The sequence below is a fragment of the Cervus canadensis genome, chromosome 11 (genome assembly GCF_019320065.1).
Source record: "Cervus canadensis isolate Bull #8, Minnesota chromosome 11, ASM1932006v1, whole genome shotgun sequence".
In the NCBI taxonomy this organism is placed as follows: domain Eukaryota; kingdom Metazoa; phylum Chordata; class Mammalia; order Artiodactyla; family Cervidae; genus Cervus; species Cervus canadensis.
Genome location: NC_057396.1, coordinates 59,083,344 through 59,097,273, shown reverse-complemented (window position 1 = coordinate 59,097,273; position 13,930 = coordinate 59,083,344).

Genomic DNA, 13,930 nt, shown 5'->3' with positions numbered 1-13,930 from the left:
CTCTTACTCCAAGGGGGAAGGGACACGGTGTCTACGAAACAGCATGTCTTCCTGATTGAGAACATGGCTTTGTTGCAAAGTAGGTGCCTCTGCAGTCCAGCCTGTCTTTCCTCTGTGCTCACTCAGACCTGCTGAACTAATACCTTGAGAACAACCAAAAAGGCAGGGGCAACCTGCCTGGGTCCCTCCTTAATCAAATACTGCCTTTCTTCCCCCCTAGGGTCTAAAGAACACAAACAACATCACATTCATCTCTGTAACCCCCCTCAATATTGAGGAAGGGAAAACCAGTCATGCCATCCATCAGGTTGAGATAACAGACACAGATTTTTTAAAGACAGCTGCAAAGTTCCCAGTAAACAGTATTTCTCCCAAGGAAATACTGAAAAGTACCATGTGATCCCTTCTCGGAAAGACTACTGCTGTCTTACTCACTGGAAAACCTGTCCTCTAAAATCAGACTATCAGAAACTTGGCTGTTTGAAATTATTTCAGTAAGAATGAAACCCCTTCAGTCTTGTCGGGAATAACTAAGACACTGACACAGAGAAGCAAACTTGATTTACAGCCCAGGTGCAGACATTCAGATGTCCTGTCTGGACACAGGAGTCTACATTTAACCTAACTTAGTGTTTTCCGAGGAAATATGACCCTGGGTCCATTTTGGTTTAGACCTGCTGTGACCCTTTTATTACACTCACTTTGCATTGCTTTAAATGCATTAAAACACTGTTTCATCTGAATGTTATCCAGATTCTATCCTTCCCCCAAATTCTGTAATAACTCTAACTTTCCCCTTTGTTTGTTGAGAAGCTCCATAATGACTCTACTATGTGGATGAGACAATAAACCTGATTTTGTCAAACTGCAGGTTTGTCCCTAGTGGTCTTAGGCTGACTGGGCTCTGACCATAACAGGCACAGAGACTCACGTGTAATGGAAGGGAATTCTGATGGGTTTACTGAATAGTCAATATGGACCGTGAAACAGATGAAGATACGGCATAAGCAGAGGTGAGCAGTTTTCATTATACTAAGTGAGTATAATCATTTCTGCAGCACTATCCCACTGTTTTCCCAAGAACAGGTAGAAACGAGAAAGTGATCAACTTGTTTGTAAAGTGTACAGTTCAGTGGTTTTACAATACAGTCACAGAATTATGCAGTCATACCCACTAAGTTCAGATATTTTCATCCCCAAAGAAACTCTGTCTCTGTACCAACCACTCCCCAACCCCTCCTCTGCACACCCTCTGGCAACCACTAATCCACCTTCTGTCTCCTTGGATTTGCCTATTACTGGACATTTCCTATGAATGTAATCATACAATATGTGGTCTTTTGTGATTGGCATCTTTCATTGTACCATAGTCCTCCATTTTGTTTCATTTCTCTTTTTTTTTTTTGCCTAATAATATTTTATTGTATAGATTCTCCGTTTTTCATCTATCTGTTCAGTTGATGGACATAAGGGTTATTTGCACGTTGGGGTCATTATGAATAGTGCTATGAATATTCATGTATATGTTTTTATGTGAACAAATTCTTTTAATTCTTTTGGGTTTATACTTAAGAGGGAGATTGCCAGACTATAAGATAACTCCATATTTAACCTTTGAGGAACTGCCAAACTGAGAGGTCTTACGCTAGCACTAGGACCAATCTTTTGAAGAAACTCTTACTATTATATATAAGCCAGTCATTATCTGCTTGGTCCTTAATACAATTTTAATTTGGACAGATTTACACTAGTCATGTCATAAATATCAACATGTAAACTTATTTTGAATTTTTTATCAAAAAATGTGATTGAACAATTTTCCATTCCCACCAGCAATGTATGGGGTTTCCAATTTCTGCACACCCTCATCAATACTTGTTATTGTCTGTCTCTTTTATTATAGCTGTCATGGTGGATGTGAGGTGATATCTTATTGTGTTTTTGATTTGCATTTTCCTGATGACTAACGATGTTGAATATCTTTCCATATGCTTACTGGCCATTTATCTATCTTCTTTGGAGAAATGTCTTTTCAAATACTTTACCCAGTTTTTAATTGGGTTATTTGTTTTTATTGTTGATATTAGGATATCCTTTATATATACTGTATATAAATAGTATGCAATATAAGTATATATAGTATTACAAGTCCCTTATCAGATATATATATTTGCAAACATTTTCTCCCATTATATGGGTTGTCTTTTCATGTTCTTGATAGAGTCTATTATAACACAAAAGTTTTCAGTTTTGATGAAGTTCAGTTTATCTCTTTCTTTTCTTTTGTTCATGTTTTGGTGTGATATCTAAGAATCCACTGCCAAGGTCATTAAGATTTACCTGCATGCTATCTTATAAGAGTGTTATAGTTTTAGGTCTAATTTAGGTCATTGACTCATTTGAAATTAATTTTTGTATAAGGATTCAATTTCATTCTTTTTTATGTGACTATCCAGTTGTTCTAGCCCTTGTCTATTGAAAATATGATTCTCTCTTCACTGTTGTCTTAATATCCTCATTGAAAGTGAATTGACAAATGTACAGGTTTGTTTTTAGACTCAATTTTATTCTATTGATCTATATAATTCTCCTTATTCTATATTCTCATGATTGCTGTAGCTTTCCAGTAAGTTTTGAAATCAGGATATTTGAGTCCTCAAACCTTATTTTCTTTCTCAAGATTATATTGGTATTCTGTGTCACTTGCATTTTCATATGAATTTTAGGATCAGCTTATCAATTCTCCAAAGAAACCATCTAGGATTTTGATAGAGATTGAACTGACTCTATAGATCAATTTGGAAAAAATTGCCATCTTAACAATAAGTTTCCACTTATTAAGGTCTTCTCTAATATCTTTTGATGATGTTTTAGAATTTTTAGTATGCAAGCCTTGCACTTTTGTTAAATTTATTCCTATGTATTTTATTATTTTTGATGCTCTTATAAATTGGATTGTTTTATCTTTCATTTTGGATTGTCCATTGCTAATACATAGGGAGGCAGTGAATTTTTGTATATTGATCACGTATTCTGCCACTTTGTTGAAACTGTTTATTAGCTACAGTATTTGTCTGTGTGTGTATTCCTTAGGATTTTCTACAAATAAAATCACATCAAATGCAAATACAGTTTTACTTCTTCCTTTCCAACCTAGATGCCTTTTATTCCTATTCTTGTTTAATTGTCCTGACTGGAATCCTCAGTAAATATTAAATAGAAGTGATGACAGCAGACATTTTTGTTGTCTTATGTCTGATACTACAGGTAAAAGCTTTCAGTCTTTCCCTGTTAAGTGTGATATTAGCTGTGGGGATTTCATAGATGTCTCAGTCTACTAATTCAGATGCTAATCTCATCCAGAAATACCCTCACAGACACATCCAGAATAATGTTGGACCAAATGTCTGGGCACTTGCATTAATAACAAGACAATACAAATGTATAAAACAAAATAAAATCATCATCTCCCTTCATTCCCTGTCATTTTCCTCACTCACCTTTTCCACACCATCCTTGGATCTATCCCCAGGGAAGCAGTATTAACAGTCACTTAAAAAAAAATGTATATCCTTTTACACCTTTCTGCCTGATTTTACACACATACAACCATGATAACATTGTTTCTTTTCCCTGAAAAGTAAGTCAACTGAATTTATCATGTCTTAGTTTTGAAAATACTCATAACAACAAGGACAAAAAAAAGTATATCTTTCTGGGAAAAGAAGTTTTACATAGCTTATTTTTTCCTGTTGCATACTTAGTGTACAAAATACTAGAACTTAGTCATGGGATACCCTAGAGTAAATTCCTAAAAATTTGAAATTAATGAAAAGATTTCCATATGATTTAATAGACACTCTATTCCTTGACCACACTTAAATCTTTGCAATATATCCTTTTAATCAGGTAAAGTAGGTTTTGAATATAGCTCTGCATGCTAACATCATCAGCTAAGTACAGATAAGAAGTAAAGACATTTAATCTCTATGAAGTTCATTCTCTGCCATAATTACTAGTAATATAAAGCAGACTCTAAAAATAGATTACCTGAATCAAAAGAATCACAGCTTTAAAAGAAAGCATATCATTAAAAATGATAAGGCTGCATACTTAATAATCCCATGAATGTCTCAGACTGATGAGGCATGGAAAAATTTCAGGCACCTTGAAAACATTTTCACACCCTGGCTCCATTTTCCCTCTGCAAGCATTTTACTTGGCAAAATCCGACCCATCCCATGATGTTCAGCTCAGCGGTCACATTCTGTGGGATGCTTTTCTTCACTGACCTGCCCACCACTAGATTAGTCACTTCCACATCTGTGCCTTCATGACGCTCTGCTGACACTCACATCATCCCAGTTAATCCCACTGCAAGTGTCAGCTAGGGTGAGGTTTCTCTTATCTTCTGAACTGTCAGCAAAATGTGGTAAAGTTTTATGGTGCTCTTGCTCCTTTGAGCACATGTGAATACATACACACAGAAATGCACCAACAGTTACACATACATAAAGCGAGATATGGAACCTAAATGTCAATTCCACTATTTTCTGTTCCTAATTCCTTCCATTAGACTTTTTCTTAATTTATACAGGTCTGGCTTCCCTAAATGTATTTGTTCTTCTACAACTTGAGTGGAATGATCTGTATGTCTATTTTCCTTCCTTGTCTAACACAGAAAATATTTAAGGTTTTTAGTTTGCTGCTAAGTAAAGTTTTGGCAGAAAAATTTTAAAAAATTATTATATGCCCTTCTGGTTATCACTATTGTCAAATAATTCTATAACATCTGCTCTAATTTCTTTGACTGATAAGGTTTTTATTTTTATTTTTTTTTACTGATAAGGTTTTTAAAGGATGTTTTTATTTATTTATTTTTGAGCCCAACTGGTGGGGCTTTGAGAATATACATTTATTATTTGTTTCTGATTTTACTATATTTGGGTCAGAGAATATGGGTCTGTACTGCTGCTATATCTAGAACTCAAGGTTTTGTCTGTAACCTGTTTTGAGAGCCCTTTAGAAATACATGACAAACTATTAAAAAGTTTGCAAATTTGACCCAGCAATTCCAAACCTAAGATTTATGCTTATGAGCATAATTGAAACAATTCATAAAAATGAATGTACAATGCTTTTATCAAAATGCCATTTATTATAACAAATTTGGAGATTTTCTAAATTTCTCATAATAGGAGACCAAGTAAAATACGATACATTCATATTTTATTATATTTGTATTTTCCTTTTTATTATCTGCCCTATTTTATTTTTTCAGCTTTTTGAGGTATGAGTGACAAACCTGTAGTTATTTTAAGTGTACAACACAAAGATCTGATACACTCATACACTGCAGAGGGAGTCACACAATCAAGTTAATTAACTGTTCTTTTGCCCACTGAACATTCCCAAGATAACTTGTGTTCTTCAAATCAGCCAATCAGTGACAGCCTCGCTGCAACACCCCACACTTCGGAAAGTCAGCAAATCACAGAGCTCCCCTAAGCTGCTGAAACTGAGCCAATCATTGACAGCCAGTACGTGTCAGCACACCAGCTCACAAGGTAATTGTCGAGGGTGTTTTGTCCGTAATGGATGTTCAGTGGACAAAAGAGCAAACTAAGCCGGATGTGACCACTGTAGAAACTATCTTACAGTGTAAATGAAACACAGATTCATTGTGAATGAAAGGGAACACGGAACTTACACAAGGGAAACACAATGTAAATGAAACACGGGGCTTACACAAGCAACTGACAAATGGCCCAAGACAGCCGAACTGGTCAGGCTTGCAGAGACCACCAGGGCATCACTGGACAGACAGGCAGAGTGGGCAAAGAACACAAGGTTTTTTTTCCAGTAACAGTAGCTTCTATTTTTGTTGAAAGAATTTCCAGCTGGGTATCCCCATCCTTTTGGTGGTTTCATTAGTGTCATGGGTTACAGCATAGACTCAGAGAGCTGATGTAGACAGACATGAGGCCCATATATGCTTCATCAGTCTTTTTAAGGAAGTTATTTTCCTCTACATGCTGTTGCTTTGTTAACTATTCCACAGAGGGTGCCTGCGGACAGTGTGCTCAACAGCCAAAAATGGCATCTGAAGCTTAACCCACTGCTTAGCATGCCTAGTGCTGGGGGCCTCCGTGATGTATGGCTGCGGCGTTCCATGGGGTTTGCCCATCTCAGAAGCAAGCGATATCATCAGTGAACCATGCTTTTTCATTATATGGAGGTCTTGTCAAAAAGATGCCAGTGAGCTAACTGCTTAGGCTGAACAGTAAGTTGGTCTCTCTGAGTTTAATGGGTGGGCAGTAACCTGTTTCTGAATTTGGCTAAGGCATCAGGAACCAGGCTTGGGCCCTGGCTAGAGCGACCATCTTCATATCACTGCAGAACTTGCTGGATATTCTAGTTCAGATGGTTCAGGACCCAGTGCAAGGTAAGAATATCAGGTAGCAGAGTCATTTTCCTTTCAATGACCATCCTGTTTTCCCAGAATGGGCTAGTTTCAGGCTGGGCAACAGAAGGAAGTCCTTGTAGACTTGGCTGATGAGAAAGTAGAGCCCCATTTCCACAGTCTCCAACCTGTTGTGAGACTGAACCCTGACATCTGTGAGTCCATGGGTCTGAAGGAGGTAGGAGGGGGACTCCAGCTCAAGGTTTGCTTCCCTGATGACTGGATCACTTTCCAGGGTTTCTTGCCCCAGGTGCCCCCTCCCCAAGTGTGGTTGCTTATCTGGTATATAAAGGCTGTAGTGCAATTCCTATGTGTAGAGAGTGTTGTTTCCAAAATAGGCCAATCAGAGGTTGGGCCTCCATTCCTATGGCTGCTAGCCACACAGGAAGCCCCCACGAAGGTCCCATGACCATTTCTTCTTTTCTTTTTTCCCCTCTTATACAGCTCTATTGATGTTTAGTTGATATATACCAAAAGTTTCACATATTTACTATATACATTTTGATAAGTTTGGGCATATACAGAAAAACACAATTACAGTCGAAACTCCAGGTGGGGGAGGTTAAATACCCTAGTTCCTCCTTTCTCCCCCCTTCCCCAGTTGCTGACCAGAAGCCGGATAACTGGGGAACCCAGATGAAGGAGTCCACAGAGGTCAGCCTCTCAGGGCAGAGAGATGAGCAAAGATCAGAAGCTGAATTTTCCCTTCTTCCTGGAGAGTATCCCCTACTCCCTAAAAAAAAGTATCAGCCCATCCAAGCCCACATACAAAGCATCCCACTGGTTCAGCCGTTCTTATGATGTCTTTCAGGCACTACGGGAAATCAGCGCACAATCTGACCTGCATAAACCTCAAAAGGACACAGAAGGACTCCAAACACCGTGTCTCCCTCAGCCTACAGGCTATTGAATTGGTGGATGGCAATATCTGGCACCCTGAACTGTATAACATCTTGTATGAGAACACAGCATTTTCTTTGACCCTGGGAGAAGCCATTGTTTCCATGATGCAATCTTGGGAAACTATGGGATTACAGACCATTCACCCTTAGTATTCACTGTTTTAGAAGCCACCAATAGGGGACACTTTAAATGTGTTCAATAGGCAGGTCCATTCACCGTGCCTCCAGAAAGTTCACACTAATTACACAGGCTGCAAGAAAATGAGAAGCATGTTCCAGACAAAACAAAACAATACACATATGCTTTAGCAAATTCAGGAATATTGAAAGACTTGCCCATGAAAGGAGCGTAGGACCAAATCCCAGAACCTCATTCATATGACTGCTGGAACCGTATGTTTACATCTAGGTTTATTAGCCATGGGTTTTCCTGTGTTTGTACCACAGAAACAGCTAAATCCATTCCAGATTTTTGCATCGGCTCATCAGGCTGGATGCCTTTCTGAGCAGCATTAGGCAGCCCCTAATCTCCCTACCACCCTGTAATTATATTCTTCTCCCTGCTTTCAGCCATGAACCATGAGCATGCTCTTGAATTTTCCTGAGCTCCGCAGAGGCAGGCCTCCTCTTCACCAGTCACCAGCAGCCTTTCACCCGGGTTTTTGTTTTTTGTTTTTTTTTCTGGATGACGCACTTGTTTGGGGGAGCTGGTGACTGGTAGTTCCATCCTGGTCTTCCCACCCCCTCACCCCCTGGGCTCCCAATGCCAGGCCTGCCTCACCACCACTAGAAGAGCTGACAGCAAGGCTTGCACGGTCCAGTTCCAGGCCTGCCCTACAACCTGACGGGTCCCCCCTGAGAACTTCCTGAGAACGTTTCCTGTCTCTGAGAGGTCCAGTTGGTCAGGGCCATTTCCACAAACACTTAGCATGAGACAAAGCAGTGTGTGACCTCCAGGTTACCTCCAGCAGCTACTGTTCATGGGCTCAGGACACACACCACCAAGGCCATGCAATATAAATACAGAATGTTGGTATGGGTCTACAGGCAGAGGAAAGGAGGAAAATATACAAAAACGCCCTACTTCCATGCCCACTCCCATCTTCCTCCCCATCTCAGTTCACAGGTTTCACTGTACCACTGGAAGGTGCATCTAGGCTGGGCAGAAGAAGACACATACCAGAGAGTGGTCAATACAGAGGGAGCCTAAACTATGATGCTTTACATATGGGGGGAGCGGCGTGGGACATGCAAGGCCACCATTTACAGCATTTAGCAAGAGCCTCTAAAACTCAGTATCTGGTGACTGCCTGTTCTGCCTCCCAGCAAACTCAGATCTCCTGATGCAGCAGCTAGTTGCTAAACCCTGAAAATGAGGGAGAAAATGAGACTCCAGGGCCATGTGGATTTGTTTCTTCCCAAGCAAACAGGAAGTGTATCTCTCACCTTCTAAAGAGTGATTGCATCCAAGCAGGAACAGCACTGTGTCTTGATCCCTACAGTCCTGAGCCTAGGTCCTGGCAAGTAATAAGGAATGAATGAATGTCTGGAGGACTTACTGAAACAGCCAATGGGAACCTTGAAGCCAATGAAGCTAGTAAAAGAAAGTATAAGTTGTTCAGTCGTGTCAGACTCTTTGCAACCCTATGGACTGTAGCCCGTAAGGCTCCTCTGTCCATTGAATTTCCCCAGCAAAAATCCTAGAGTAGGTAGACATTCCCTTCTCCAGGAGATCCTCCCAACCAGGAAGTGAACCCACGTTTCCCATATTACAGGCAGTTTCTTTACTGTCTGAGCCACCAGTGAGTGATGAAGCTAAAGTGTAACTATGTGTAAGGAGGTAGGGTATTGGGCACTAAGAACTACTTGCCACTAACCAAGGTGACACTGGGCTTTTAAAGAGAACGTGTGAGTGTATGTATTTCTCAGGCATTATCTATCTCTATTCCTGAGAAAATAGACAAATCTCCTCTTTTTTAATGCCATGTATGAACTCTTCTTTCAGAGTCTTGTGCATTCTGATGTACCGCAAGAATATTAATGGCAAGCAAATGCTATTTTGGTGAAATCCTTCCATGCCCTTTAGAGACTAGCTTCCAAAACCGTTAGCAGACTTGGAGTGACTGTCTCTCCCACCAAGGCACAAAGGCTATAGAGCCCTCACCCTCGACCTTAGTCCAGGGGACCCAGATAGCCAAGTCCCAGCTCCTTCTTCCTACGCCTTTCCAGTCAAGACTGGGGGTATGGGGGTCGGTGACAGGAAGCCACAGCTCAGAAAAGGGCTTTCCTGGGGACTGCTCACCTGCATTGCTCCCCCCAACCTCCTCGACCTGCTTCCTACCATGTTGGGGAGAAAAATGGAGTCTGGGCTGCGGTCACTTCCCTGGGGAGGTATGGCCTATGACAGAAGGGGCCAGCAACCTGATGGTACCCCCATACCCAGGGATGGCAGGAGCTCTGAGCCTTGCTACATAGGGGAAGCAAGTCCTCGACCTGAACGCTCCCTTCTGGCCTTCTAGGAAAAAAACAATAACCATTTGAAAAGTCATAAAAACATATATTTAAGTGCACATTTGTTTTTTTCCTTTTGGCTTAGGGTCCAATATGGCTTGCATAGCATTGTGGGATCCCATTTTTGTCTAAGACTTTGTTATTTTGTTCACCATGGGGTTTTTGCATTTTTTTAAAAAAATATTGCATTAAAATATCATTCATCTTGATTACTGAGGTGTTTTTTTTTTTTCATACTCCCTTGAATTTTGTGTCCCAGGTGAGTACGTCTCTTACCTCACCTTAATCCTAGCTATGACAGAGCAACTTCACACTTTTGGTCTTTTCATTAGGTCATAACTGGACCAAGTCCAAAAAGAAGGAAAATGCAATAGGATAGCAGAAGCAAATACAGTCTACTTGAAAGTCCAACTAGGCTTCCCAGATGGCTCAGTGGTAAAGAATCTGCCTGACAATGCAGGAGGCATAGGTTCCATCCTTGGGTCAGAAAGATCCCCTGGAGGAGGAAATGGCAACCTTCTCCAGTATTCTTCCCCAGAAAATCCCGTGGACAGAGGAGCCTGGTAGGCTACAGTCCATAGGGTTGCGAACAGTCAGACATGACTGAAGTGACTGGGCATGCATGAAACTCCTACCAGCTTTCAGATTTAAAACAAGTAGCCCATTGGAGGGAGAAATAGAGACAAACATGAATTAGGATCAAATGCCTTTATAAACTTTACCTATATCAACAGGTATGGTTCTCTTGTAAATAGAAATGAGAGTTCTGTCTTTATCCATTCAACTGGAATTTAAACTTTCTACTTATTGAATGTCATACTAGACCCTGGCTAACAAGGATGTAAAAGACAGAGTTTACAGCCTGGTATGTAGCAACAAACTCTAGTATTCTTGCCTGGAGAATCTCCAAGGACAGAAGAGCCTGGCAGGCTACAGTTCATGGGGTCACAAAGAGTCAGACACGACTGAGCGACTAAGAATGAGAGAGACAGACATGGAATAACTGACCTGAATCCAATTCAGTAAATGCTCTAACTATGTGCACAAATAGTTTGGAAGCATAGACATATAAGCACAAGGGGTTTTTTTGTTTGTTTGCTGCAGTTTGGGTTTTTGCTGGGTGGGTCTCTCATTTGTACTGTGGGATTTCAGTTTACGGCGGTGACCGAGTGACACCATGACCAGATCAGTGCCATGGAAAGAAGTTTTTTGTTTTTTGTTTTTTTAATTACATTTCCCTAGAGAAAGGGGCACGCCATGCCATGAAGGGTCCCCGTGGAAGCATCAGGTTTGGGTCAGGAGGCAAAAGCAGGAGCAAGAGGCAAATTTAGGCCAGAGACTGTATCTGAGTCTGCACTGGGCAGGGCAGAGTAAACAGCTTGAAAAGTAAAGTGAAAGTGTTAGTTGCTCAGTCGTGTCTGACTCTTTGTGACCGCACGGACTGTAGCCTGCCAGGCTCCTCTGTCCATGGAATTCTCCAGGGGAGAATACTGAAGTGAGTAGTCATTCCTTTCCCCAGGGGATCTTCCTGACCCAGGACAAACAGCCTGGGGCTGGCTGATCTAAACAATAAATGGGGGTCTTCGGACTATTGGGGTGTTCTCTCACTGCCTGACATGACACAGGGCAGGGGAAGTGGTGGCTCTGTGAGTGAGAGGGTTAGATAAAGGGGGTGGTTGGCTAGCATATGAGAGGTGTGTCCAAGTTGTTTGTTATCTTTAGGAACCAGCTAGCCCTGGGAGGTCAGTCTGTCTCTAGCCAGCAAGATTTTTAGGATGTCAAAACATCATAAGATACAGAATATAAAAAACACAATTAATACAGTGGGATTGGGGGAGGAAAGGGGTTATAAATATTAGACAAAACCATAATTATAAGGCCTTAATGGTATGGTTGCCAACACCCATTGGATCATAGACAAAGCAAGAGAATTCCAGAAAAACATTATTTCTACTTCATTGATTACGCTAAAGCCTTTGACTGTGTGGATCACAACAAACTGTGGAAAATTCTTAGAGGTGGGAATACCTGACCACATGACCTGCCTCCTGCGAAATCTGTGTGCAGGTCAGGAAGCAACAGTTAGAACTGGACATGGAACAATGGGCTGGTTCTAAATTGGGAAAGGAGTATGTCAAGGCTGTAATATTGTCACCCTGCTTATTTAACTTATATGCAGAGTACATCATGTGAAACGCCGGGCTGGATGAAGCCAAGCTGGAATCAAGATTGGTGGGAGAAATATCAATAACATCAGATATGCAGATGACACCACCCTTATGGCAGAAAGCGAAGATCTAAAGAGCTCCCTGATGAAGGTGAAAGAGAAGAGTGAGAAAGCTGGTTTAAAACTCAACATTCAAAAAATGAAGACCATGGCATCCTGTCCCATCACTTCATGGCAAACAGATGGGAAAACAATGGAACCAGTGAGAGATTTGATTTACTTGGGCTCCAAAATCACTGCAGATGGTGACAGCAGCCATGAAATTAAGAGACACTTGTTCCTTGGAAGAAAAGCTATGACAAACCTAGACAGTATATTAAAAGTGGAGATGTTACTTTGCCAACAAAGGTCTGTATAGAGAAAAAGGCTATGGTTTTCCCAGTGGTCATGTATGGATGTGAATGTTGGACAATAAAGGAAACTGAGTGCCGAAGAATTGATGCTTTTGAACTGTGGTGTTGGAGAAGACTCTTGAGAGTCCCTTGGATTGCAAGGAGATCAAACCAGTCAATCCTAAAAGAAATCAACCCTGAATATTCATTGGTAGGACTGATGCTAAAGCTGAAACTCCAATACTTTGGCACCTGATGCGAAGAACTGACTCATTAAAAAAGACCTTGATGCGGGGAAAGATAGAAGGCAGGAGGAGAAGGGGACAACAGAGGATGAGATGGCTAGATGGCATCACCAACTTGATGAACATGAGTTTGAGCAAGCTCCGGGAGCTGGTGATAGGGAAGCCTGGCGTGCTGCAGTGCGTGGGGTTGCAAAGAGTTGGACATGACTGAGCAACTGAACTAAATGAACTGAATAAAATGAACTGAACCACTAAATGGTATGGTGAATTGAGGAAATGGAGTATTTTGTTGTTGGGGAGGGGGGTGAGATGGGAAGGGTAGAATCATTTCCGCTTTTCCAAAGAGTAGGCAACTTTCTCCAGAATGTGGCAAAGATTGTAAAACTTGGTGATGTATGTATGTACAGGCTTGTACAGGGTGTTAAAAAATTAACATTTTTTAATATCTAGCCAGTCGTTTACACAAATCTTTATGGGCATCCATAAACCACTTTAGGGGACAGATGGTAGAGCTGAGTTAAACAGTTACAGGGGCTCTCCTAGTAACTCGGCGGTAAAGAATCTGCCTGCAGGAGATGCAAGAGACCTGGGTTTGATCCCCGGTCAGGAAGATTCCCCCCATAGCAATCTGCTCAAGTATTCTTGCCTGGAGAATCCCCTGGACAGAGGAGCGAGGCTGGTTGCAGTCCATAGGGTTGCAAAAAGTTGGACATGACTGAAGCCAGTGAGCATGCATGCATGAAAACAGGCTCATAGAACTTAGGCATAATTAACTAGCTCACCATTCCACTTCTAGTAAACAACAGATGTATGAAGTCCAGGTCTGACTGAACTCCCTCAAGCTCTTTACACCACATTGCATTGGAGAAGAAACAGAAAAGAAGAAATCTGCTAAGTGATCTGTTCCTTAGCTCACAGTCCAGGACATGTCTCCCATCTCCACTTTAATACCTTCTTGTCAAAGCTAAAGAGTGACCATCAGTGCTTCAACCAAGCCCATTGAGGCCTCAACCCCTCCTTCACATCTTAAGTACCTAACCCTCTGAAAATAAATCTTGACCAAAAAAAAAAGAAATTATTATACACTTGCATTACAAACAACCGTGATGACCAAATTGGGAGCACCAAATAGATTCAGACCCTATGCATCTTTTACTTGGGAGGGGCTTAAAATTATGCCCTCGATGACCATTTCCTTAGTTTGGAAGAAGAGCCTCTAGTTGATTCCCAACCCTGCCGCCTACAGAGTG